The sequence below is a fragment of the Palaemon carinicauda genome, chromosome 25 (genome assembly GCF_036898095.1).
Source record: "Palaemon carinicauda isolate YSFRI2023 chromosome 25, ASM3689809v2, whole genome shotgun sequence".
Taxonomy (NCBI): Eukaryota; Metazoa; Arthropoda; class Malacostraca; order Decapoda; family Palaemonidae; genus Palaemon; species Palaemon carinicauda.
In genome coordinates this window covers 94,126,056-94,148,744 of record NC_090749.1, presented here as the reverse complement: position 1 = coordinate 94,148,744, position 22,689 = coordinate 94,126,056, and the positions used below count along the sequence as shown (strand labels likewise).

The 22,689-nt window shown below is 48.0% G+C and overlaps 1 protein-coding gene and 1 pseudogene across 7 annotated transcripts in view; one reads left to right on the top strand and one right to left on the bottom strand.

The window, feature by feature from the left end:
- Positions 1-22,689, top strand: part of LOC137618716 (zinc finger protein OZF-like) — a 912,062-nt gene that overhangs the window by 338,504 nt on the left and 550,869 nt on the right. Inside the window, exon 1 of one of the 7 annotated variants that reach the window (XM_068348878.1) lies at positions 8,621-8,698. The exons of 2 other annotated variants lie outside the window; for them this stretch is intronic. The gene's annotated coding sequence lies outside the window, so the exon portion shown is untranslated. Of the gene's footprint in view, positions 1-8,620; positions 8,827-22,689 lie in introns of those variants that run through there. 4 more of the 7 variants (XM_068348876.1, XM_068348875.1, XM_068348874.1 and 1 more) reach the window with 4 other exon arrangements.
- LOC137618715 (zinc finger protein 83 pseudogene) overlaps positions 1-22,689 on the bottom strand; it is a 637,840-nt pseudogene that overhangs the window by 95,063 nt on the left and 520,088 nt on the right.

The following is a 22,689-nucleotide window of genomic DNA, read 5'->3' as shown; positions in this document are numbered from 1 at the left end:
GATGTGCTTGAGAGTGCTGACGTGCAGGAGAGCGCTGGCGTGCAGGAAAACACTGGTGAAATGGAGAGCGCTGACGTGCTGGTGAGTGCTGTCATGCTGCTAAGCTGACAAACGCATATGTGCTATTGAGCGTGGAAGCGTTGGAGAGCGATGACGTGTTGGAGAGTGCTAACACACAAGAGCTTTGCCAAGCTTTAGAGCGCTGGCACCAAGGAGAGTCCTGGAGAGCTGTAGAACGCTGCCGAGCTGGATAGCATTGGCACGCAGGAGAGTTCTAGCGAGCTGGAGAGCGCTAGCGCAACGGAGTCCTGAAGAGCTGGAGAGTGCTGGCGAGCTGGATATTACAGGCGCTTAGGAAAGCGCTGGCGCGCTGGAGAGTGCTGACGCGCTGGAGAGTGCTGGTGCGCTGGAGAGCGCTGGTGAGCAGGAGAGCACTGACATATTGGCAAGTGCTGTCGTGCCGATGAGCGCTTGCGTGCTGGCAAGCTGGCAAACGCTGATGCGCTTGAGATTGTGGACTCGCTGGAGAGCGCTGGCGCGCATGAGATAACTGGCACACTAGATAACGCTGACATGCTGGTGAGTGGTTGTGCTGAAGAGCGCTGGCGCGCTGGCGTACTGGTGAGCGCTGGCGTGCAGGAGAGCGCTGGCACACAGGAGAGCGTTGGAGAGCGTTGACGAGCTGATGAGTGCCATCATGCTAGCGAGCTGGCAAACGCTGATGCGCTGGAAAGCGTGGACGCGCTGGGGAGCTCTGACATGCTGGAGAGTGCTGACGCGCTGTTGAGCCCTATTGCGCTGGAGCAGCTGGAGAGTGCTGTCGTGCCGGCGAGCGCTGGCTGGCGCGCACCAGGAGCACAAACTGGCCAATGTTTAGAAGGTGCACACGCACACGGAGAGTGCTGCACAGAAACCTATGGCACTGGAGAACGACGCGTTGGCAGTTGCAGAAGCGTAGGCGGCTAGTGCGCACAAGGAAGGCACGTAACTGGATGAAGCGCAGGCGAGTGACGCAAGGTCACATGGCGAGCAGGAAGGCGCAGATCTGAAGGAGTCAGGAACGGACACGGCAAGTCAGGACGACATAAAGAAGCGTAAGATCGGAGCGTAGGAACAGGGATGTGCCATTTGGAAGGGCAAACATCTACCATAAGGGATCGAGCACGATCCACAAAAGCATCCAAGGCCGAAGTCAGAGGACTAGCAGCAGCGTCGTCAGAGGAAGGTCCAGGAACAGGTGAAGGTTGAGGGCCACAAGACGAGATACGAGAACGCTCCTCTGCAGAGCCGATGAGGTTGAGGGCCACAAGACGAGATACGAGAACGCTCCTCTGCAGAGCCAATGAGGTGCCTTTTCACCAAAGGTGAAGACACACATCTAAGACGAAGAGGAGGGCAAGCCTTACGGGGACAATGACGCCCTCTTGGGGCCGGTGGATCAGCAAGTTGACCATCAGTAGCACCAGTCCTCCAAAGAGGAGTCCCTATGAGTGAACTCCCCCAAGGGGAAAAAGCACTCACAGGAGAGTCGGACGAAGGACTTTGCTTCCCTCTCGAAGGATGTTCAAAGGGGAGGAAGCACAGTCTAAAGCAACAGCGGAAGAGTAGGAAGGGGCAGAAGCGTCGGCAGGATGGGCAGCGGACATCGTCCCTGATACAACGTCGACGCAAGCAAGAGGATCTAAATCCTACGTCATCGAGGGCTGTACACTATCACCACAGCGAAGAAGTTGCAGCAAGTTATCCTTGGAGGGTGGACCCGGTAACCCCAAGGATGACCACACCTATAAAAGGTGAGTAAGAGTCATGGACATCCCCCGGAGATAGGCGGGGCTGCTTTGCTAGGGGAGGTGACACCATCCTCGAGGACCAAGGTTAACCAGGCGTTAAAGGGCCTGCACTACCACTCGATGGTCTCTCACAAGAATCCGAACCTGCAAGAGCTTTGGAGGAAGGTCGGGAACCAGGAGAAGAAGCCTTAGGTTTTTCTGTGTCGAAGAAGCCTTCGAAGGAGAAGAATCCCGCCTTCAAGTCCAGGCAGGTACACATGGTCAGCAGAAGTCAACACACACAAACTGAAAAGAAAGAGCCAAAGCACAAAAAGCATTAATGGCAGTCCAAATATTGGTGAGAATGAAGAGCGGCAACACCCGTTCATCATCCGAGCCAAAAGCAAAGTGAGCTAAATCACAGGTGTGTGGGTGGGAGCTGTAGCAAGCTAACCCCCTTACCCCCAATAACTAGGGGAATGGGTAGTTAATCCTCGCTAAAATTTAATGGCTCGTCCTTTCAGCTTCGTCGAAAGTAATACCCCTAATAAATAGCGTAGGTTTGTATTCCAGTTACGGAAAAAATGTTATTCTAATTGTTCATTACTTCTCTTGTAGTATATTTACAGTACTGTAATTGCTTTCCTCACTGGGCTGTTCTCATAATTTATATAAAAAGTGCTATTCTATGGTTGCTACTGTTTTTAAAATACTTTAATTGTTCTTTTCTTTCCTTGTAGATTATTTTCTTATTTCCTTTCCTCAATGCGCTATTTTTCCATGTCGAGGTCCTTGAGCTTAAAGCATCCTGCTTTTTTCCAACAAGGGCTATAGCTTAGCTTGTTATAATAATAATAATATTAATAATAATAATGGGGTCCTATGTAGACTTGCAAACAGGTCATTAATTCATCCTATTCCTGACCTATTATAACATAACATTTGCTAAGAAGGATGGGCATTGGCCAGGACGTATTCTGTACTGAACGGGTATACAGTACTGTATAGGAAATGGCAGAGTAGGTATATATCAGCTGTATGTTAGGTTAGGTGGACATAGCCTACATTAGGCTAAGACAGGAGCCTTTGTAGTATGTTGGGACAGACTGCAAGTAATATTTCGGGGTGTATGTATGATAGCGGCCAACTAAGAATATGGCACTGTTAGGGGGTGGTCTCAAAGGAGGGCTAACATAAGGTAAGTAGGTAAGGACACGGCTTGTAGGTTAGGTTAGGGGGGAGGAAGTTCACGTTAGTTAGTGTTCATTTTTAATGCATGCTGGGGGGGGGGGGGGAACTGGCCGCTTATATGAAAAGGCTCTAATATTTTAAAAAGGGAAACAAAAATACGAACATCACCTAACCTAACAAAGGAGCTGTATCCTTCCCTACCAGGGGGAGGGGGGGTAGACCCCATTACACTGCCGTAACTTTACCCTACCCTAAGACAAAGTCTCAACTCTGTGCTTGCTTCCCAACTGGATTCACTCCTGGCAAGGTAATACTGAATTATATTCAGCGAATTCAGGTACATTCTGGACTACCTCATGTGACTACATTGGCAACGCTTTATTTCCTCGTTGCTCTCTCCACAACGCTGAAATTCCTCGTTGTTCTTTCCACAACACTGTGATTGCGGGCACACTACTAGAAGAAGCTTCGAAGGTGCTGCAATTTGCTGCATTTTAATACTGAATTATAATTAGTTTATTGTAAAACTAGCTTTATATTATCTTATTTCAGTCAGAAAATTTTCCCATAATGAGTTTATTTGATAATAAGATATATTACGCTCTTTCTAACTACATTCACCCCTATATTAAAAAAAAATACATTTAAATATAAACAAAAAAAGCACAGATTCATTGTTGATATAAACTTACTGTAGTTGGGAATAAAAGCAAAATTGCTTTAATATAAGACATCATCATAAGGTAACTAAACCATAGTGGACATTTCGATGAATGACATTGCTTAGGTATGGGAAAAAATGTCGTACAGATTCACATTTGGCAAACGAATATCTACGTAAAACTACATTTAAACTGTATCTATTTAGGTTTAAAATGTAAACTATACATAGCTGTATTCATTTCATCGTATCTTTAGAATCTAATATATTGTTAATAAAGATTTTAAAAGTTAATACTTTGGTCGTGCGTCTGACAGTGAAATTCTAATGTTTTGATTCGACATTTATTTCAAAGAAATCGTTTCTTGGCAGACTTCGATGAAGAGAGAGAGAGAGAGAGAGAGAGAGAGAGAGAGAGAGAGAGAGAGAGAGAGAGATTTAATAAAATTGTTACGCCTAAAAAGGTCAAACAAAATTACATATTGGCAATTACATGCAATATATCAAAAGAGAGAGAGAGAGAGAGAGAGAGAGAGAGAGAGAGAGAGAGAGAGAGAGAGAGAGAGAGAGAGAGAGAGAGAGAGAGATGGGCTTATTGTTAAATATACACCCATATTTAAAAAAGTTACGAAACATCATAAAAATAATCTAATAACCTAGTAATTAATATAGGTAATACTTTTAATGATAAGAAATACTTACTTACATACTTTGTTGGCTGCTTTTCCGGTCCCATACAGCAGGGGAACCCCACTCTCTACAGGACCTCCACTGTCGTTTTACCTTGTTCGTTCGCAGTATTTATCTTTTCAAGTCACATATTGTTCATTTACTGTTAAATCGTCACTGTCAAAAGACTCATGAAATAAGAAAGTCTTCAGTTTCCTCTTGAAAGCCTGAATGTCTTCAATCATTCGAATGTTTCTTGGGAGCTTATTATATAGTCTATGGACCGCATATCTAAAGGCTCGGGAGCCTAAAGTAGAAATATATTTAAGTTCCAACAGTTTGAAGCCCTTTTGTAACTATTCTCGTGTCGAAAGGATTTGTTGGCTGCACAATGTGTAGCAATTCTCTTAAGTATTTTGGACGACCGGTTCTGATAACTTTATGGGTTATTATACATATTTTAAATTCAGTGTGAATCAATTAGTATAGGGCTGATCCTTTCTCTAGGCGGGACACCTTTTATCAGTCTTGCTCCTCTGTTTATTATGTTTTGTAATTTCTTAAGTTGGACTTTTGGTAAATTGTAGTAGATAGAGTTGCAGTAGTTAATCCTGGTAATAATACAGTTTATCACAAGTTTTTTAACAGAATTTTCGTCCAGGTACTTTTTTATAAACGCAATATTTCTTAGATGATAACCAGCACTTTTTATTACATTAATTATTTGGCCATTTAGAGACAGGTTACTGTCAAGAGATACACCAAGATCTCGAACTTTCCTAGATATCATTTGAATATCACCTAAGTTTCTCACGCTGTTTCTCTTGTCCACCATCATGAATTCAGTTTTGTTCTCATTTAATTTTAGTTGTTTAAATGTCATCCATTCTCTAACACTATCAAGGATTCGGTTTAGAGTTTCAGTAGTGTCATGTAAATAATTTATGGAGAAGTAAAATTGTGTGTCATCTGCAAATAGTTTAAACTTCACGCCCTGCCTTTGTAGTATTTTCGATAGACCAATAGTATAGATGCAGAATAAGATTGGGCCAAGTACACTCCCCTAGAGTACCCCTCTGTTTAAGGGTTCATAGGATGAATAAGAGTTTCCAATTTGTACACAGTAATTTCTACCAACTAAGTAGTCTTTTAGGTATTCGAAAGCTTAACTGAAACAAATTTTAATGGTTGAATGGTAGTCCATATAGGTGTGTGTGTACACACGCACATATATACATACATATATATATATATATATATATATATATATATATATATATATATATATATATATATATATACAGTATATATATATATATATATATATATATATATATATATATATATATATATATATATATATATATATATATATATATATATATATATATATATATATGAGGTATGCAGATGACATAGTGCTTTTAGCAGAAACTAAGGAGGAACTTCAGAGAGTGTTGAGAATGGTGATAAATAGAGAGAAAACCAAAAGTATGAAAATTGGATGCCAGAGAGAGACCTTAGAAATACAGCTATCAGAGGGAGAAGTGGAACAAGTCAATGAGTTTAAATATTTGGGAGTGTTTTTCACAGCAGATGGAAAGATGGAAAGAGCAATTCAAGACCGAATCTCAAGTGGCCAGAAAGCATTTGGAAGGCTAAGAAGAATCTGGAAAGATAGAAATATATCCATTAAGTTGAAAATTAGGCTATTAAGAGCAATAGTAATCCCCACAGTGATATACGGTGCTGAATGCTGGATACTGAAGAAGAGAGAAGAGAAAAAGTTATTAGCCTTTGAAATGAAATGTCTGAGAAGAATCTGTGGTGTAAGATGGGAGGACAGAATTACGAACGAGAGAGTGAGAGAAATGGCTGGTGTTGAGGACACAATTCTGATTAGAGTGGAAGATATTCAGAGGAGATGGTTTGGGCATGTACAGAGGATGGAACAGGACAGATGGCCAAAGATAGTGCTTCATGGTCAAGTGGCCGGAAATAGACCGAGAGGACGACCAAGAGATACATGGGTGAAAACCTTCAAGAAAGCAAATAGAGGCGAGACATTTCAGCAGCTGGCACAGATGGCATTGGATAGGAGTCTCCGGAGAGAATGGCGATATCAGATGCAGGACCCAACCCGGAGAATTCCGGACGGGATTTAATGAGTGAGTGATATATATATGTATATATATATATATATATATATATATATATATATATATATATATATATATATATATATATATATATATATATATATATATATATATATATATATATCCAGTAGCTGCCATCGTAAAGGAACAGTACATATTATAAGATGTTAAATGCTCCCGAATGAACATTATAAAATGACTGTGGAGTCCTGTAGAGAGTACAAATTTCAAACTGAAATTATTTATTTGCAGGAAAAATTACATAAAATGGGACGCATTAACAGGCTAATAAACCCGGTAACGAATATAGTTAAAATATACATACATAATATACAAATAGTATCATACAAAGAAACCAAGCAATGCCTACATTATTTATTCCAGTAAAAGTTAAGAAACTTTTTTTTTTTTTTTTTTTTTTTTTACAATTTTGGTTCCACATCATTACTTAGAAAATAACATATGTGATTATTAAAACTATCACTTCTTAATTCTAATAAATGACTACATTCCAGTGTATAATGTTGTATTGTATGTTTACGTGATTCGGCACAGAACCTACAGGAAGCACTTTCACCACCAACATTCTGCCAACAATATCCGTATTCCAACCGTATTCTCACTACTAATGCATCTGGTTTAGATAAAGCCTTATTACATGTGACATTTGTATTTTCTGATACAATCAAATAATGCATCATACTTTCACTTGCATTGTTTATGATTCTTTAAATCTCCTCCTTCTCCCATACACCTCTCTTAAGCCTCATTCCTTTCTTAACTCTGTTTAGACTCACAGTAGGCTACTCTTTATTGGTGGCGTCCTTAGCAAGTATAACATAAATCTCATTTAACTTAATACCAACATGAGAAGGTTCTCAGAAAATAGGACAGAATTTAGATGTCCTTTTATAGCACAAACCAGTTCTTTAAAACCATTCTGCTGTGCCTTTAGAGTAAGTAAATAAAGTAATACCGCTCATGTAATCAATATTTGTACCCCTTCCCCCTTGCCTTGCGCGACTCTGTTAGAATTAACTTTGTAAAAGTTCAATTGTTACTTGAGACTCGAGTAAGAATAATGAAGAACTTATATTAATAGATTTAAATTTGGGTGGTTCTTAGTTCAAGGGATCTGTGTTTACTTTACTGATTAATAATTGAAGAAGAACACCACCAGTAAAAATCACCTGTTCGCATTGTGTATTATTGAAACTATTTAGTAAGTTTCCGTTTTGACTATATCGTGCCTGTCCTTGATGAATTAACTTGCCTTATAGTGGAAATAAACTTTCTCTTAGAAGTCCTTTAGTTTCCTTTTGTGTGTGTGTGTGTGTGTGTGTGTGTGTGTGTGTGTGTGTGTGTTATGGTTTTAACTAGCGGCTGCTTGTTTTGCTCTTCATTGTATATTGCTGGTGTTTGTCTATGCAGTTTTTGATGTTCCTATCCATTTTGTTCATATTATTATGTTTAGTTTTGGGCATTATTGTTGGAAATAATAGTCTGGCTTTTTATTTGTATATCGCCACTTTTCTCTTCTCGATCGGTGTATTATTTCTTTTGGTTATAGTCCAGTTGTTATAGATTTTATTTACTGAAGCCAGGGTCATGCATAAATACAAACACCACAGTAAGAATTTAATGTAAATTCTAAATTAATATCCCTCCCTGGATTGCTATTTTGAGCAATACCAATGTTAAATGTGGTTCCTATCAGGAATCCTGTATTATTACCTTTTTACCACTTTCTTTGAATTAAGAACGATCATATTATGATCGTTCTATTGTTTCGATGGTCAAGAGTTGAAGTCTGGAACCCGTCGCTGGATCAAGAGAGAGTCGGCTCCAACTTATACCAGTGAACTAATGAGAATTGATTTAAAAAGTACTTTAATTTTCGAACCGAACTGAAGAGGTTCCTCAAAGAAATATATACAGGTAAGAAAGTGGTATGATGATCTATAATTAATTGAAATGCATTGCGTTAGGAATATAATCGCAATAGTATCGAATATTTTGGAAAATCCACTCTGTTATCGAAGATGAATAGTTTTCTTTTACCTCGTCTCCCATTATCTTAATTGTTGTTTTGTTATATATTAACTGACATCCCTTTCCACAGCATAGCAGCATATTAAAAATGCAGCACATTCTACTCTTCTTCTAGTAGTGTGCCCACAATCACAGTGTTGTGGAGAGAGCAACGAAGAATTTCAGTGTTGTGGAGAGAACAACGAGGAAATGTAGCGGTGGGTCCCAATGTAGTCAGACAAGGATGTCCAGAATGTACCTGAATTTGCTAAATACAATTCAGTATTACCTTGCCAGGAGTGAATCCAGTTGGGAAGCAAGCACAGAGGTGAGACTTTGTCTTAGGGTAGGGTAAAGTTACGGCAGTGTAATGGGGTCTACCCCCCCTCCCCCTGGTAGGGAAGGATACAGCGCCTTTGTTAGGTTAGGTGATGTTCTTATTTTTGTTTCCTTTGTAAAATATCTTTTTAAAATATTGGAGCCTTTTCATATTAGCGGTCAGTTTGAACACCAACTAACAAGCTTCCCCCCCCTAACCTAGCCTACAAGCCGTGTCCTTACCTACTTACCTTGTGTTAGCCCTCCTTTGAGACCACCCCCTAACAGTGCCATATTCTTAGTTGGCCGCTATCATACATACACCCCGAAATATTACTCCTGGTTTGATCCAACATACTACAAAGGCTCCTGTCTTTGCCTCTTGTAGGCTATGTTCACCTAACCTAACATACAGCTGATATATACCTACTTTGCTCTTTCCTATACAGTACTGTATAGTATAGCCGTTCAGTACAGAATACATCCTGGCCAATGCCCGTCTTTCGTAGCAAATGTTGTAATAGGTCAGAAATAGGATGAATTAACGACCTGTCCGCAAGTCTACATAGGACCCCATTATTATTATTATTTTTATTATTATTATTATTATTATTATTATTATTATTATTACAAGCTAAGCTATAGCCCTTGTTGGAAAAGCAGGATGCTATAAGCTCAGGGGCTCCAACAGGGAAAAGTAGCTCAGTGAGGAAAGGAAATTAGGAAATAATCTACAAGGGAAAAAATGAACAATGAAGATATATCAAGAACAGTAGCAACCTTAGAATAGCACTTTTATATATAAATTATGAGAATAGCCCAGTGAGGAAAGGAGATACTCTAGATAGACTACAAGAGAAGTAATGAATAATTAGAATAACATTTGTTCCGTAACTGGAATACAAACCTACGCTATTTATTAGGGGGTATTACTTCTGGCGAAGCTGAAAGGATGAGCCTTTAAATTTTAGTGAGGGTTAACTACCCATTCCACTAGTTAGTGAGGTAAGGGGGGTTAGCTTGCTACAGCTCCCACCCACACACCTGTGATTTAGCTCACTTTGCTTTTTGCTCAGATGATGAACGGTCGTTGCCGCTCTTTATCCTCACCAATATTTGAACTGCCATTAAAGCTTTTTGTGTTTTGGCTTTTTCTTTTCAGTTTGTGTGTGGTGACTTCTGCCGACCTTGTGTACTTGCCCTGGACTTGAAGGCTGGATTCTTCTCCTTCCAAGGCTTCTTCTCCCGCTTTCCGACCTTCCTCCGAAGCTCCTGCTCGTTCGAGAGACCATCGAGTGGTAGCGCAGGTTCTTTAACACCTGGTTAACCTTGGTCCTTGAGAGGCGGCGACTCTTCCCCTATCAAAGCGGCCCCGCCTATACAGGGGCGGGTTCCATGACGCTTACTCCCCTTTTACAAGTGTGGTCATCCTTGGAGTTACAGGATCCACCCTCCAAGGATAACTTGCTGCAACTTCTTCGCTATGGTGATAGTGTACAGCCCTTGACAACGTAAGAGGTAGATCCTCTTGCTTGCGTCGACGTTGTTGTGTCAGGGAGGTCATCCACTGCCCATCCTACTGATGCTTCTACCCCTTCGGATTCTTCCGCTGTTGCCATAGACTGCGCTTCCCCCCCTGCCAAACATCCTTCGAGGGGGAAGCAAAGTCCTTCGTCCGTCTCTCCTGTGAGTGCTTCGTCCTCTCACGGGAGTTCACTCATAGAGACTCCTCTTTGGAGGACTGCTGCTGCTGATGGTCAGCTTGCTGATCCACTGGCCCCCAGAGGGCGTCATCATTCCCGTAGGGCTCGCTCTCCTCTTCGCCTTAGATGTGAGCCTTCACCGTCGGTGAAAAGATGACCTCTTTGGCTCTTCAGCTTCATCTACGGAGCTGTCCTCCGTAGAGGAGCCTTCTCGTCCGTCGTCTTGTGGCCCTCGACCTTCACCTGTTCCTGAACCTTCTTCTGACGCTGCTGCTGCTAGTCCTCGTACTTTGGCCTCGGACTCAGCTGTGGATTGAGCGCGATTCCCTAAGGTGGATGTTCACCTTACCAAAGGACAAATCCCTATTCCAGTTCCTATGCTCCGATCTTCTGCTTCTTGTCGTCGTCCTAACTTACCGTCTTCATTCCTTACTCCTCCAGATCTGCGCCTTCCTGCTCGCTATGTGACCTCACGTCACTCGCCTGCACGTCATCCAGTTACGCGCCTACCTAGTGCCCGCTCGTCACCAACGCTTCTGCAATAGCCAATGCGTCGTTCGCCAGCGCCCCAGGTTCCTGCACAGCACTCTCCGTGTGCGCACGCACCTAAACATCTGCTAGATTGTGCTCCAGCTGAGTGCCAGCGCTCATCATCACTTGACAGCGCACCAGTGCTGACTAACATGTCAATGCTCTCCAGCATGTCAGCACTCTTCAGCTCGCCAGCCCTCGTCTTTGCGCCAGCCCTCTCCAGTTCACCATCACTCTCCTCCTCGGCAGCACTCTTCAGCTCGCCAGCACTCTCTTGCACACAAGCTCTCTCCTGTACGGCAACGCTCTCCATCACTCTCCTGCTTCTCAGCGCTCCCCAGCCCGGCAGCGCTCTCCTGGCCGCCAGCGCTCTTCAGCTCGCCAGCGCTCTACAGCTTGCCAGCGCTTTCCAGCTCGCCAGCACTCCCATGCATGCAAGCGCTCTCCAGGACCCTCCTGCGCGCCAGTGCTATCTGTCCCAACAGCGCGCTCTGTCCCGTCAGTGCTCTCCTGCCCGCCAGCGCTCTCATGCGCGCCTGTGCTTTCATGCGTGACCATCGCTCTACAGCTCGCCAGTGGTCTCATACACAGTAGTGCTCTTCTCCGTGTCAGTGCTCTCCTGCGCGCCAGCGCTCTCCTTCTCTCCAGCTCACCAGCGCTCTCTTGCACGCTGGCGCTTTCCAGCGAGCCAGCGCGTCAGCGCCCCACAGCGTGTCAGCGCTCCACAGCGTGTCCACTCTCCAGAGCATCAGCGTTTGCCAGCTCGCCAGCATGTCGGTACGCTCAGCTCTTCAGTGCTTTCCAGCTCATCAGCGCTCCCCCAGCTCGCAAGCACTCTCCTGCTCACCAGTTCTCTCTGGCTCGGCAGTGCTTTCCTGTACGCCAGTAGTCTTTTGCACGCCATCGCTCTTCTTTGCTCCAGCACTCACCAGCTCGCCAGCGCTCTCCTGCATGCTAGCGCTTTCCAGCGAGCCAGCGCTCTACAGCGCGTCCACCTTCCAGAGCATCAGCGTTTGCCAACTCCCCAGCACATCAGTGCTCTCCTGCGCTTCAGAGCTCTCCAGCTCACCAGCGCTTTCCAGCTTGCCAGAGCTCCCCCAGCTCACAAGCGCACTCCTGCGCGCCAGCCCTCCCCAGCTCGGCAGCGCTTTCCTGCGCTCCAGCGTTCTCCTGCGGGCCAGCGCATGCCAGCGGGCTGGCACTCTTTTGCGTGCCAGTGCTCTCCAGCTCGTCAGCACTCTCCTGCCCACCAGGTCTCTCAACCTCGCCAGCGCTCTCCAACATGCCAGTGGTCACCAGCGCGCCAGTACTTTCCTGCACGTCAGCGCTCTCCAGTGCCTCAGTGCTCTCCAGCCTGTCTATGCTTTCCAGTGGATCAGCATTTGCCAGCTCGCCAGGACATCAGCACTCTCCAGCTTGCCAGCGCTATCCAGCTGGCTAGCACTTCTGTGCGCCAGCACTCTCCAGCTCGGCAGTGCTCTGCTTCGCGCCAGCATTCTCCTGCGTGCCAGCACTCTTCTGCGCGCTAGCCCTCTCTTGCTTGCCAGCGCTCTTTTTTTTTTTTTTTTTTATGCCAGTGCTCTCCAGCGCATCAGCATATGCCAGTGCTCGAAAGGGCGCCAGCACTCTCTTGCATGCCTGCACACTCAGCAGCTTACCAGCACTCTATTGCATGCTATCGCTCTCCCACTTAGCATTACTCTTCTGCCCACCAGTTCGCCAGCGCTCTCTTGTGCGCCAGCGTCCAGGTAACCAGCACTCTCCTGCGCCTCAGAGCTCTCCAGGGCCTCAGCGCATCCACACACTGCAGCACATCGGGGTTTGTCACCTCGCCAGCGCGGTAGCACGTCAGCATGTCAGCGCTCTCCAGCCCGTCAGCGCTCTCCAGTGCATCAGCGCCCTCCAGCACTTCAGTGCTCCCCAGCACGTCCATGATTTCCAGCACACCAGCGTTTGCCCGCATGACCGCACTTATCAGCACATCAGCGCTTTCCAGCCTGCCAGCACTCGCCAGGTGGCCAGAGCTCTCCTGCGGGCCAGCGCTCTCCAGTGTGCTAATACTCTCCTGCGTGCCAGCACTCCCCAGCTTTCCAGTATGCCAGTGTTCTCCAGCACGTCAGCACTCTCCAGTGCGTCATCGCTCCCCAGCACGTCCACGCTCTCCAGAGCCTTAGCGTTTGCCAGTCGCCGGCACGTCAGCGTTCTCTAGGTCACTAGTGCTCTCCAGCTTGCCAGTGCTCTCTAGCTCCCCAACACTGTCTCTTGCACCAGCACAAGTTGCGTCAGCACTCTCCAGCGCGTCGGTGCTTTCCAGTGTGTCCATGCTTTTCAGCGCATCAGTATTTGTCAGCTCGCCAGGACGTCAGCGCTCTCCAGCTTGCCAGTGGTCTCCTGCGAGCCAGCGCTCAACAGCTCGCCAGTGTTCTCCTGCGCGCCAGCGCTCTCCAGTACGCAAGAGCTTGCCAGCGCCCTCCATCGCGCTAACGCTCTTTATTGGATCAGCGCTCTCCAATTCGCCAGCGACCTCCTTCGCGCCAGTGTTCTCCAGTTGTTCATGCTCTCCAGCGCATCAGCATATGCCAGCTTGCCAGCGCAACACCACTCTACTGCACCCCCGCGCTCTCCTGCTCAGCAGAGCTCTTCACCGCGCTAGCTCTACTGCGCGCCAGCGCTCTTCAGTGCGGTAGTTCTCTCCTGCGCGCCAGCGCTCTCCACCGCATCAGCATATGCCAGCGCTTGCCAGAGTGACAGCACTCTATTGCGCGCCATCCCTCTCCCACTCGGCAGTGCTGCGTTCGATTGCGCGCCAATGCTTTCCAGCTCTCCTCAGTGCTCTCTTGTGCGCCAGCATCTCCAGGTAGCCAGCAAGCTCCTGCGCGCTAGCGCTGTTCAGCTCGTCAGCGCCTCAGCACTCCCCAGCGCTTCTACACTCCGCAGCGTATCAGGGTTTGTCACCTCGTCAGCGCGGTACCACTCACCAGCACGTCGGCACTCTCCAGCCTGTCAACGCTCCACAGCGTGTCAGCGCTCCACAGCGTGTCAGCTCTCCACAGCGTGTCAGCGCTCCCCAGCGTGTCCATGATTTCCAGTGTATCAGCGTTTGCCAGCACGTACGCACACACAAGCACATCAGCGCTTTCCACCTCGCCTGCGTTCTCCTGCGAATCAGCGCTGTCACTTGCCAGCACTCTCCTGTGTGCCAGTGTTCTCGATCTCGCCAGCGCGCCAGTGCAATCCAGCTCGCCAGTACCCTCTTGCAACGCTAGCGCTCTTCTACACACCTGCATTCTCCAGCGCGCCAGCTCTCTCTGTCTCGCCAGCACTCTCCTGCGCCTCAGGACCCACCAGATCAGCAGTGCTTTCTAACGCAATAGCGCTCTTCAGCGTGTCAGTGGTCTCCAGCGCATCCACTCCCTCCAGCACGTCAGTGTTAGCCAGCTCGCCAGCAACACAGCACTCGCCAGCATGCCAGACCTCTCCAGCTCACCTGTGTTCTGCGCGGCAGAACTCTCCTACATGCCAGTGCCATCTACCTGCATGCCAGCACTCTCCTGCACGCCAGCGCTCTCCAGTACACAAGAGCTTGCCGGCGTCCTTCTGCGCGCTAGCGCTCTTTATTGCGCCAGCACTTTCCAGCTCGCCAGCGACCTCCTTCGTGCCATTGTTCTGCGTGCCAGCGCGTCCATGCTCTCCAGTGCATTAGCATATGCCAGCTTGCCAGCGCTCGCCAAGATGACAGGACTCTACTGCGCCCCAGCGCTCTCCCGCTCGGCAAAGCTTTTCACCGCGCTACCCCTCTTCTGCGCGCCAGAGCTTACCAGGGCTCTTCAGTGCGCTAGCCCTCTCCTACACACCAGCGCTCTCCACCGCTTCAGCATATTCCAGCGCTAGCCAGGGTGCCAGTACTCGCTTGCGCGCCAGCGCTCTTCAGCTTGCCAGCACTCAATTGCACGCCATTCTTCTCCCACTCTGCTGTCGTGCCTGCCAGTGCTCCCTTGCGCGCCAGCGCTGTAGTGGTTTGCGGACTGTGGCCAGAGGTAGAACCCGAACTGCCTAGTGTCCGAATGCCGACCACAACCCGACGTTCACTACACAAAAAATATACACCAGTGGAATACCCAAAAATCTAGGTAACAGGTCAGAAGAACTGAGCACTGGGCACCACCCCTTGATTTATACTGGGCAAGGGGACCCAGCTAGAACCTGACTTACCCGTTTGCTTTTTCTGCCTTTAGCTTGCTGATCATAAGTAAAAGTATAAGAACATTAGGTGAAAGGGGATATTATATTATTCCGTAACCGAAATACAAACCACACTATTTACATAGGGTATTACTTTCGGCGTAGCTGAAATTGACGAGTTATTAGATTTTTAACGAGGGTTTACTACCCCCGCGCTGGTTAGCAGGGGTAGGGGAGGGGTAGCCTGCTACCCCTCCCCCCTCACACACCGGTGAAATGTCTCATTTCTCTTTTGGCTCGGACGATGTACAGACGTGTCTGTCTTTCGTCCTCGCTTGGCAGCCATTTAATGTTTTGTCTTTACTTAATTACTTACTTTTCTTATACTCTATATATATGTAAACATTTTCATGTTTATGTATATATTTGAGTATAGAAATCAGTAATGTTTCCTTTTCAGTGTTCGTGCTTGTGTGTGTAGTGTACGATATCTCCGATGTAGCCCGCCGGCAGTCAGGCCACCACGGTGTATTTTCATGGGTCGCGATCGAGTTTGACTACGGTCTCTCTCTCTCTCTTGAGGTCGTTCACCCTTTACTACGTACTACCTTTACTACGTACTCGGTAGCTTCCTTCCCGTGTCGGGTGGAGTTGCTACGCCGTACATTTTACCTCGATTATTTTTATGAATTTAATTGTATTTGTTAACTTTTCAGCTTTTGTAGAACGCTTCCCTTTGGGGTTTTTTCGTTCTTACTTTAGTGAACATTCTTAATTGAATCACATAATTATATTTGTTATAATTCTGTTTTAGTTACAGCTCTCCGCCCTTCCCCCTTCCCCGTGAGTGTAAGTGGGGTTGAGGGCACATGCCTGTTGTGTAATTCCTGTGTTCTTTTCCCTCGGGATTCCTCTTCGGAGTCTTCCGGGGGGAATGAATGTTAACTAATTACTTTTTATTTTCACAGTTAACGATCTAGTTTTTTGTTTGCATATGTGACAATGAAGTGAGCTGTCTTGTTGGGGCCTGGGGAGTCCACTGTTGCTGCCTCCTCAATAGGACTTCGTCAGGGGCTTGTCTCCTTCTCCTGGAAGCTCTCCCGTGACAACTGACAGCTCTTCAGTTCATCTTAGAACTCTCAGGAGGTTCGCCTCCTTGGGTGGGTAACTTGCCTTCCGAGGGAAGGTTCCCTGCCTAGGTTTAAGTTTTTTTCCCTTTGGGGGGGACTTCTCTTACCTTAATTTTGTTCCTGGTCCTCCGGCGGTTATGCTCTTGGTGCTGAGCGACCGTTTTTGTAACCTTGCTCAAGGGGCTAAGCGGTTGCAAGCTTCGACCATGGGATTCGTGCGACTATGCTCTTGGTGCTGAGCGGTCGCACCTGCAGCTACGCTCAAGGGGCTGAGCAGCTGCAGAAGCCCCTCTTCGGAGGATTGCTCCTTTTAGCTCACCTGCTGACCCTTTCAGCCCTATGGACCCCTTCTTCAGTCTCTTCTACGAAGTGTTCCTCTCTCGTTCGCGAGGGAGGACACTCATAGAGACTCCTCTTCGGAGGACTCCTTCTGCTGTTGCTGTTGTTGCTGAAGGCTCAGTCCCCTTCGGGGGGCAGCTGAGCCCTACGGTCTCTCCTGCGAGTGCTTCTCCCCCGGGGGGGAGTTCACCTCAGAGACTCCTCTTCGGAGGATTCCTTCTGCTGTTGTTGCTGAAGGCTCAGTCTCATTCGGGGGGCAGCTGAGCCCTATGGTCTCTCCTGCGAGTGCTTCTTCCCGGGGGGGGAGTTTACCACAGAGACTCCTCTTCGGAGGACTCCTCCTGCTGTTGTTGCTGTTGTTGCTGAGGGCTCAGTTCCCTTCGGGGACAGCTGATGCCAACGGTCTCTCCTGCGAGTGCTTCTTCCCCGGGGGGAGTTCACTATCAGAGACTCCTCTTTGGAGGTCGGAAGGCGTTACGCCTGTCCGAGGTCGTCTTCATCTTCATTTGACGTTCTCCGCAGAGGACCCTCCTCGACAAGTACCGACCGTTGCAGCTGCTTCTCTGTCCCTCGGAAGATCGTTCGCGATCTCAGACTCCTGCCAGACCTTCTAGTCTTCATCTCCGTTCCTGGACGCAGATGCGCAGTGGGCGCCAACGCACCTTGTTTCCAACGGGCAGCGGTCCCTTCGGGGCTAAGGGGCTTATTCCACGGTGTGGGTAAGTCCCTTAAGTGCCAGGTTTTACCTGCGCCAACGATCTCCTGCGCGCTGTAGCGCTAGCGCTCGCCTGCCGTGGACCACGATCTCCTGGAATTGAGTCTCGCCGTAGATCTTCTGGTTGCCAGTGCTCTTCTGCGCGCCAGCGCTCAACTGTGCTTCTGAGACCTTCTGTGCGCCAGCGTTCTTCAGCTCGCCAACGCACATCTGCGCGCCCTTTCCTGCTACGCGCCATGGGCTCCCACGATCACCTGCTTGCTAGCGCGCATCGGCGCTCCCCTTCCTGATGTGCGCAAATGCGCGCCAAAGTTCGCCCTCGCGCCCACGATCTCTGGATCTGGGTACACACCTGCGCTCCCTTTTCTGCAACACACCATGGGCGCCAACGGTTTCCTGAACGCCCACGATTCCCATGCTCGCCAGCGCACATCTGCACGCCTCCTGATGTGCGCAAATGCGCGCCAATGTTGCTCTTGCGCCCACAATTTCCGGATCTTGGCTAGGCAAGGAGATTTTTCCTTCACTGTTCGCCAGCGGTCATATATGCGCTCTCTCCTGATGTGCGCGATGAGCGCCGACGTTCGCCCTCACGCCCACGATCTACCAGATCTGGGCTCAGGCAAGATTTCCTTCACCTTCTCGCCGACGATCTTCTCTAGTCTCTGTGCGCCTGCACGCCCACGAGAGTCTCCTGTGCCCGCCCTTGCGCGCAACCTCACCATTGGTTCTACACCCTTGCTGATTCTTCTAGCCGTTCCCGCGCGAATGTGCGCCCACTTTCGCCTGCGCGCGAACTAACGCCCACGCTCATGTACGCCCGCGTTCGCATGCGCGCGAACCAACGATGCACAAGCCCACGTCGCCACCCGCGCGCCTACGCGCGAACCATCGATTGTATCATCGCGCGAGCGCCAGGGCGCTCTCGATCGCGATTCCCGTCGGGTTACGCGACACGGGCAACATGGTGAGTTTTCTGGAGCGCGTATTTCCAGATCATCATCGTCACGATCTTCACCCCGCGAACGCAAAGGATGGCGCGTGCAAGAGCAGGAAGAATCTTCAGAAGTGTTCTCCTTTTTAGGTAGGCCCCATCAATGGGGGTGACTGGTCTAGCCTTTCCTCTTCACCGTTCCATGGAAGGGGCTTACCAGGCATTTACTCTCCGATTGCAACCCGAGGATTTGTCCAAGGAATCTCCAGGAAGATCATGGGAACTTTCCTTCTCTCGTGCACAAGCACTATTGTTTTCTGTCGCCAAGTTTCGAACTTGCGGACAAACTCGATGTTGAAGCATCGAGATGCAGTGACCGAGAGGTTCCTCTCGGAAGTCCCAACCGTGGATGTCGGCAAACTCAGACACTCTTCCATCCTTGGGAAGAGGTTGTTTGAGCCCAAGGACGGGGAAATGGACAGCTGGTGTGTGGAGAAAGTAGAATCTCGATTCACTCCTCCAAAGGCGCTTACTCCCAGACCCTGCAAGCCTCCAGCTCCTCATCATACAGTCTCATCAGCCTAGGCCATCGGAACCGGCTCCAGCAGCTAAGACAAGGTGTACCATAGCAGCCCCCTCCTGTTAGGGACAAGAAGGACGGGAAGTCCTCCCGGGGAGGCAATAATCCTAGAGGGAGCGGCCGTGTCCGCAAACGCTAGGATTGGCAATCCCCCTGCATGTCCCCCAGTGGGGGGATGCCTAAAGTTACGCTTTCAGATAGCAGCATCCCGGTGCCAATTCCTGCGCGATCTCCGTGATCAGCCAAGGATATCGCGCCTCGTTCTTAACATCTCTACCTCCACTGACAGCGAATCCAGTGTCGCTGAGCTTCTATGCCATGGGATCGGCTAGGGGCTAGCCCTTCAGGCAGAAGGGGCCATGCTCTAGATAGAAGGATACCCTCCAGAGAGTCGTCGATGGCTTCCCCTGTGGCTGCTTCAGTCGATCCTTTCTTGTAAGGAAAGCATCTGAAGACTGGAGTCCGTCATCGACCACGTTCTGATTCAGGCCTATGGTCAGGACCTGAAGGGTACCTCCGCATCAATCAGCTAGGATTAAAGCCGTAGTCTGGCCCTTCAACAGACCTGGTGAGTCACTCCGTGAGCGACAACTCCACAGTACTGGCGTATTTCAACCAGCAGGGAGGTACATTTTCATACTTTCGCATCTTGCAGTAGAGATACTGAGATGAACCGAAGTCCACTCAATACCACTATTGCCTCATTCCGGGCAAGGAATGTTCTCTCCGACAATCTGAGCAGAGACTCGCTGAGAGTACCTGGGGGTCTTTGGCCCCTAGTAACCAGCAATGTCTTGACCTGGGGGACCTGCTCACGACAGCCTTGAACTTCAAGCTGCCGCTGTACTGCCCCCCAGTCTCAGACCCCAAGACTCTTTGGCAAGATGCCTTCCTATAACGGTGGGACGACATCGACGCCTACGTCTTCCCACCATCTTGTCTGTTGAGAAGGGGGCTCAACGAGACCAGATTGTCGGTCAACCTATCGATGACCCTGAGAGCTCCGCTGCGACTTTACGCAGAACGGTTTCCGGACCTTCTGCATCCCCCGGCGGATCTCCCGGGAGAGCTTCTGCCACGACACAGGCTACTCAAACAACCACACTGCAGCATCTATCACAAGCCGTAGCATCGTTTCGGCTTCACGCCTGGAGACTATACGACACCTCCTCGCAAAGAGGCACCCCACAACAGTCGCGGAGCGGAGGTCTCGTCACATGCGAAAGTCATCCGCAGGGGTCTGCCAAGCGAAGTGGAGAGTCTTCTGTGGTTGGTGTCGTGGGAGAGATAACTCTCCCCTTGATGCCTCTACTCCAGTAATAACGGAGTTACTGTTTATCGGCTGGAGGAAATTCGATTTTCCCTCTCGGCGGTGAAGCCTATTGCTCAGCCCTTCCCTGGCCTTCAGGCTGAAGGAATAGACATTTCCTCCCCGCTGGATCTTTCTCTGCTCATACGAAGCTACGAACTTACCTGCCCCCAGTCGGAGTGAGACCTCCTCCTTGGAACATGGTTCGGGCTCTTAAGACCCTTAAGAGATCTTCTTGTGAACCATTACATCAGGCCTCTAATTGTCGCCTGTCTTGGCCTCGGCCAAGTGTGTAAGCAATCTTCATGGGCTCTCGTACGACGTCCCCCTTTCAGGAGGATAGGGGGAGGTAACATTCAGGTTCATTCCTGAGTTGGTTACTAGACTCAGAATCTTGGAGTCCCGGTCCTTCGGTACGACTCCTTCAAGATTTTGAGTCTCCGTTCTGTAACAGATGACCCAGACCTTCTCCTACTTGCCAGTAAGGAACTTGAGGGGTTATCTTTAAGAACAGCTGCAGTTCGTCCTCACGTGTAAGCCCTGTTTGGGAGCACAGGAAGGATGCAGGGGAGGGTCACCAAGAATGCCTTTTCAGCCCGGATTCAGGGTCATTTATCTCTACCTGAATCCAGACCCTCCTCCGTCACGTCGCCCTACAGCACACGATGTTAGATACATCGCAACGTCCCTGGCCTTCAAGAGGGACTACTCTGTGACGCAGGTGCTACAAGCCGGAGTCTGGAAGCGTCTAATGACCTTCACAGACCGCTTCCTGCAGGACGTGACCCACAGGAGTATCGATACGTTTTCTATCGCCCTGTGGTGGCTACACAACAGCTGGTCTAAACTCAGGCTCCTTGTTGGACAGGTAGCAGAAGGTTGAGGGCATTGTTACCGGGTTTTAGACTGCATGAACGGAAAAAGTATGTCTGGCCCTTACTTCTTTCTTCATCCTCCCCTCTCCTGGTGAAAGCAGCATCCTGGTCTCTGCATAGCTGACCTCAAACCTCTGTAGGTAAACCATGCTTCCTTGTGTTCCGAGTATTAAGGTAATACTGTCGCGTCCCCCATACCCTGACGAGATGGTATTGGGAACGTCCTAACCTAGAGTTCGGTCTAGAGAACTCCAGGTCAACTGCTTAGGACGAGTCACATTTTATTCCTTCACACACAAGCTTATGTAGGCCACGCGTTCCTTGCAGAGCAAGGAACTTGCGAGGTGCAGGGACTCCTTTTTCGAGTGCTGCTCACTCGGATTCCGAGTCCCCGGGTAAGCCAAAGCCGGTAAGGCTGGGGACTTTCCACCCTTCCTAAAGGGTAAGTCACCCTATGTAAATAGCGTGGTTTGTATTTCGGTTACGGAACAAATGACATATTCGGAGATAATTTGTATTTTTCCTAACCATACAAACCTTAGCTATTTACACACATTTGCCCGCCAGCCCTGTCCCCCAAGACAAGTCCTACCTCTAAGTGAAGCGAGACATTTCACCGGTGTGTGAGGGGGGAGGGGTAGCAAGCTACCCCTCCGCTACCCCTGCTAACTAGCGCGGGGGTAGTAAACCCTCGTTAAAAATCTAATGGCTCATCAATTTCAGCTAAGCCAAAAGTAATACCCTATGTAAATAGCTAAGGTTTGTATGGTTAGGAAAAATACAAATTATCTCCGAATTTGTCGTATTAAAAAACTAAGAAAAAAACATTGGCTGAGAAGGGGAGCACATTGGTGTAAGGAACTGGAATGAGATGCTGTATTCATAAAAACTAGCAAAAAAATATTTATTTGAAAATTAAACAAAAAACTGTTATGAATACCTAAACATAAATTTAGTATTCCTTTACAATTCAGCTCCACAAATAACAAACAAACAAGAAATTTTTTCACAAGTGGGACACTCATAAGTGTTCCAATACAGTACAAGTATAAACAAAGGCACACCTAACCTTGTATCTATTTGGGCAAGTACCAGTATGCCATTTCAATAGTTCCTGTTACCTATTAATGTTTATGACACTTAAAAGTTTGGCTAGCTCCGCAAAAAAACTGTTCTAGGCCACTTTACGTTCACTTGGTCCTGGGGCAAACATTTAAAAAAACTGTCCATCACTAAGTTCCAGTATGGAATCACCTTTTGTGATATTTTGATGTGGAGTAGCAATATCTTGAGCCTTGTTGATGAAATCTTGGAGACTCAAGTTTTCCAACTGTCGAAGCTCTTTTTCAACTGACTAAGAATACTGACTAAGATCCTTGCCTGATGTCAAAACTTCTCTAATGACAACAACATCTAGCTGAGCCTTGAAACTTGAGTTCATATCTTCACCTTCTCCCATTTCACCCATTTTGAGCAATATATAATTTATTTCTGTCACTCGAGATAATCATGTTTTGCGATACATTGAATTCCAGGGACGGATGTACTCACTCTTTTCTATACACTGTACATACAGTATTGTGCCAGAATAAC